Below are 5,650 nucleotides of genomic sequence, written 5' to 3'. Positions count from 1 at the left end.
TGTTTTTCATTTTCTAGCCTTAATGGACTTTGACAGGACTTGTATTTGTTCAGTTTTCTGAGTAGGTCAATAGATGAACAAGATCTAGTTCTATTTAGAGGAGATTTATGATCAAGATTGATTGGGAACTCCATTCTTACAGTATGGGAAGGAGGAGGAGTTTTGTTATTCAGGGCTCCATGGCTGTCCTGTAGGCATTGCTGTGCTGTCCAGGTCAGCTCAGGACTGACAGGTTCTGAGCTGGTCTGTCAATGGTGTGACATATCAATATAGATCTGGCCAGTATTTCCATTTTTTTTTTTTTTGTTGTTGTTGTCCAGTGGACAACTTCATTGTGTCTTTTGAATCTAGAGATGTAGCTTTACTGTTTTGCTCAGTTTTCTAGAGCAGTCAAGGGAAGGATACAAGAATGTGCTTGAATTTGTATGTACAAGTGGTTTTGGCAGTTACAACTGTCAGCTGAGCACAGGTGCCCTTTGGGGACACAGAAATATTTTTATTGGTTTAACAGAGCTTGTTTCGTCTGGGACTTCAGAGATTCTACATCTGTTCACAGTCTCACACCCACTGGCCTAACTTGCTCAGTCCCCAGTGCTTTTTGGCATACTCTGCAGTGTGCTCTTTTGCCTGTTTCCCTCCCCAAAGCAGTCGTATGTGTCCCAACACCTGTTATTAAAACAGTGCAGTTTCACTGGCTTCTTATTTTGTGATTTCTGGGTCATGTCAGTGTTAGTACTGTAGTCACCTTTGCCTTGCTTACCTGGACCCTTATAGTTACTCCACATACAAGGTAAAACTTGTGACTCATACTACATTAAAGTCACATCACTTAAAGATGTGTAAATACTAGATGGCTCCTCATTGTGAACCAGGAATGAGGTCAGTAACAGCAGTGGGTGGAGTTGTCCAAGAGATTTTCTCATGCAGATGATTTCTGTAAGCCATGTTTGAAACAATGCCACTTTATCTTCCTTTTGATTGATGTTGTGGCTCTGTACAGGGGTTTTATACGTTTCTTCCAGTTCCTCCACTCACAGAGTAAAGCTATAACTCCTCACATCTGGAGGGGACCCTCCAGGAGTGGAATGTTCAATGTTAAAAGCATGCTTGTCCTGGGAAAAGGGCCTGTGACTTGCTCTCATGAAGAATAGGACTAGGGCTAATGGTACAGTTAATCTCAGCCTCTAAAATCTGCAGGAGGATGGAAAGGACCCTTTTCAGGATGGTCAGGGCAAGTGAGTCTTAAACATTTGGGGTTTGGGATGCTTTATGTTCGTTAAGGACCCCGGCAAGGTTGCTTTTCAGTTAGTTCAGATTTTTGAGAGTTGCGTAGAGCCACTGCCACTACCTCCTCCCAAATGAACTATGGGGTATGTCCTTACAGAGTTGATGCTTAAGCTGAAGAACTACAAAAAACTGGAATTGCTGGAGGACAGAATGAAGGCAAGTGGGGAGAGGGGAGATGAAGTCAGAGAACAGACAGAAATGGCCTCAATCTTTCAAGGCCACAGGAAGCATTTGGGATTAATCATAAAAGTGAATTTATTTGCTTACTTGAAGTAACAGCTGGGGCTCAGCAGTCAGGAGTACTGATTGCTCTCCCACGGGACTTGGATTGAATTCTTAGCACCCACACAGTGACTCACAATGATCTGAAACTCCAGTTCAGGACAGCTAATGCCCTTTTCAACTCTTCACCAGACATATATGTGGTACACATACATAAATGTAGGCAAAATGTCCATATAACCCCCCTTTCTCACACACACACACACACACACACACACACACACACACACACACACACACAGAGTTTTTTAAAGGATCTTCTCTAGGCTGGGGAATGGCTTGAAACAGAGACAAGTGAATGCAGAAAGACTAATCAAGAGTCCATGCGGAAGTCCAGGTGAGAGTCAACGGAACCTAGATGTGTAATTAATCCGAAAGAGATGTTGGGGTGGTGGTGGGTAGATGGAAGAAAGAGAGGGAATGAAGGGAAGGTATCTAGGTTGGCTCTCAGGCAGTTAGATTGAACAGTGACGTATGGAGACTGGGACACTCAAGGAAGACATGTCTTGGGACAAAGATGCCAGGCTTGCATTGGGGCATGCTTTAGTTGTAACGTTTATGTCTGCTCGGATGTTGATATCCGACAAGGGTTCAGAGAGCAAGCTGAGTTAGTGATAGGGTTGTGATTAGAAAAAAGAGGCATAACTGACAGAATGAAGTGACCCAGATAAGAAGATTCCTGAATGAGAAGTCAAAGGTTTGGTGTGGAATAAGGCTTGCAGGAAGTGTGGCTGTGGTGACAACAGAGGAGAGGGTCTTTTGTGAGAGGAATCGGGGATACAAGGAGATGTGGGGCCTGGTGTTAGCGATTTGATGCTTTCCCAGGGCTGTGATAACTCGGGCCTCTTAATATTCCATTATTTCTGGAAGCAGCTGTGGTATCAGAAGGTGTAACTCTATAGTCCGTGGAAGTGGTATTTATGAAGAGCCCGTGGAGATGGGGACAGTGGCATTTCAGGGCTATGAGAACAGAGAACACTGCTGCCTACAATAGCATTTAGGAACAAGTACCACTATTGCTGGCAATCCTTAGCTTGAGCTATCTATCAGTCCCTTTCTCCTGCTCAGTGGCTTTGTCTGATGATGAGAAGGGTTGGGCTTGATGATCTGGAGCCATAGCTCAACTCGAAGAGTGCCCAGCATGTATGTCCAAGACCTTGTGTTTGATGCCCAGCACTGAAGAAAAAAAAAGAGGATGGAAGCCTCTGAACCGTTCAGTGGTTGCTGGGAATGGCAGTTTCTGGAACACTACAAGGGGCCTAATGAATGGTCATGGAAAGTGATTCCTGCTATTGAGCATTTAGACTACAAATAGCCTATGTAAATGGAATGAACGTATCTTGGTGTTAAATGCTTATTGTCCTGTGATACCGATAACTGCATGTTCAATATTCTAAAACAGAGTCTGCACTTAATGGCAATCAGGACTTATGTAGCAGTCACACCAGAAACATTCAACTCCCTAGTCTTGTTAGACCCAAGTCACATTTGTTATCCTATATATTGTTTGTATTATTCGTTAGTTCTTTAAGTTTTTTCTATATTGAATTTTGATCATTTTCACCCTCCTTCCAATCCTTCCTAGATCCATCCCTTCCCACCCAATTTTGTGTTTTGTTTCTTTTTTTCCCATCAAGGCAATATTTGTGCTGCCCAAATATTCTCTCTCTCTTTGATGAGTGAGGCAATGTATTAATCCAGCATCCCTTGTTCTAATGGTTTTTGTTGGCAGTTGTCACCTGTCCAGTGATCCTGTCCACGTCTCTCTGTCCCTGGGGTGTTAGCTTGCAGCTCCGGTCTTGTTCCTTTCCCACCATTTTCAGCCCTCCCCTCTGCCCCCCGGGCTTGGAGGACCCGGCGGGACACATTCTTGGAGCCTCTGCTGAAGTGGCTGGGCCTGGCACCGTTTCTCTGCCGTCCTCCATAGATCTTGGTCAGGGAGCCAACCCCTGCAGCACCACAGAGGTACCGGTGCTGCGTTGTGGAAGCAGCTCATGCGTAGTACCGGTTCTCATTGTAGGCACAAGCTCTTTATGTTTGGCCAGCCTGACTGTGTCCACCCACTTAGGGACTTTCAGCTTCCCTGACATTTTGAGGAAGGCTGCCACAGCTCTGACGGACTCCTGCTGGTTAACGCCTTTAACTCCAGGCATCCTTCCAACCTAACCCTTTGGGCCCCCGGGTTGTAGTGGTCAGACATGTCTTGGCCTGCTACTCGCACATGGCCTCGGCTCCAGCCCAAATATTCTTGAAATGTGCGGCTTTCCAGTGGAGCATGGTTGACTTACCAGCGGCTACATACCCTCTTAGAGAAAACCGACCCTTCCTTTCTCAGTTCTCACTAGCTCCTCCCTCAGGGGTGGGACTCTGTGCCCAGCTCTAGGGAGCGAGTCAATGTGGTCTTTTTAATCATAGACACGATCATACCAAGGATCACTCCCGTGGGAGTGGCAAGACCTTCCCCAGGGTCAGACTACACTTCCTCTGGTTTGATTGCAAATGCTGCCAGCGTGTGTGGAAAATGTTCGCCATAGCTTCCTTCTCTCAGGACCACTCCTACAGAGATGGCTAAACCCGTCCCCTTGCTCAGCTGTATGTGATCACCGCGTCTTCCTGTTCAGCTGTATGTAATAGACATCCTGGGCTTCCGGGTTGCTGTGGCCTCTGCGTTAGAGAGCAATGTGACCCCAGCTTTTCTGTATGCGCGTCTGTCATTCCCTCGTCACCCCCTTTGCCAGGGTTCGGGGACCCAGCTCCCCTCTCTGGGCTGGGACTTGATCTGGCTTGCCTCTGACAGGTTTTATACACGCTAGGACAACTAATGTGCAAATGCCCTCTTGTGTTTAAAAAAACACTGTTTCTCTGTAGTCATTTACCATCTCGGGCTCTTACTGTTTTCCATAATGATATCTGAGCCTTTGGAGAAAGGTAGGTGTGTGTGTGTGTGTGTGTGTGTGTGTGTGCATGTACACACACATACATATATATATATACATAACTCCTTTAGGGCTAAACAGTCTGTTATTCTCCACACCTTGTCTAACTGTAGGTATCGATTATATTGATTATCACACTGCAGACAGAATCTTCTCTGATGAGATCGAGGGGTTCCTTAAGCTATGGGTATGACAATTCATTAAGAATGGTTTAATATTATGTGCGTTTAGAAAAACAATAGTAGTATTTCCCCCCCCCCCCCCAGGCCTATGACCTATCTAGCTGTAGCTTCTCAGCTAGTGCTAGGTACGGGGTTTTATCTTGTGGAGGGGCCTTAATCTGACCGGAAAGTGGCTGGATACTCCCATGAAGTTCATGCCACTGTTGTTGCATCAACGGCGTGTCTTGTTCGACCAGTCATTGTATAGCCCCCAAGGTTTACAGCTGGGTATGACTGATGCTGAGCGCTTTCCCCTGGTAGCGGGCATAGCACCTTTCACACCGTGAAAGCTAGCCAGTGGGCATGACTCTTCTTTTGCTGACTTTTATGTAGACATAGTGTTGTTGTTTGAGCAAGTGCCAGTCATTTATGACACATTTTTTTTGGCTCTGGTAAATAACTCTTTACCCAAAGCTCTATCTTCCCTCCTTTATTTGGCCAGGTTTATCTTGGAGTAGAGGGTAGGTTTGGAGTGTCCTTGCCAGGGACCTTAGTGTAGCTAAGTGTGTATGGGTGAGGCTCATGCATGTATCTTGTGGTATGTTCCTTGGGATATCAGCAATGCAGGTGCCCACATGCTAAAATGCTCCCCTTGTGGCCTTTGTATTTCTATGAATTATTTGGTGATATCCCAGGCCTTCATTCAAGATTCTAAAGAGTGTCCTGAGGTGGCTGTCAGAGCCTCCAGGGGCACTGCTGGTCAGAAGATCAGAGCATGCCGGCTTAGTCCTGCAGCAAGATGTGACTGTGGTCCGTACTTAGGGCTGAATGAGGAGAAAGGAAATGCCCATCAAAAGAATATAACAGTGTATTGCCATCAGATGTGTGTGTGTGGGGGTGGTCAGTGACGATTGTTGGTTCTGCTGGGCTGGGGAGCAATGCCTAACTGCATCTATTATAGCTATGAGGCTGCTGTGAGTTGAG

At 46.0% G+C, this 5,650-nt stretch overlaps 1 pseudogene; it reads right to left on the bottom strand.

The window, feature by feature from the left end:
• Positions 1–3,281: 3,281 nt before the first annotated feature.
• LOC129666409 (40S ribosomal protein S19-like) lies at positions 3,282–3,769 on the bottom strand (annotated as a pseudogene).
• Positions 3,770–5,650: the final 1,881 nt, after the last annotated feature.

This window comes from Psammomys obesus, unplaced genomic scaffold, assembly GCF_907164565.1.
Source record: "Psammomys obesus unplaced genomic scaffold, mPsaObe1.curated_primary_1811, whole genome shotgun sequence".
NCBI classification, from domain to species: Eukaryota; Metazoa; Chordata; class Mammalia; order Rodentia; family Muridae; genus Psammomys; species Psammomys obesus.
The sequence above is the reverse complement of the archived record's forward strand: the minus strand, read 5'-3'. Positions and strand labels throughout refer to the sequence as shown.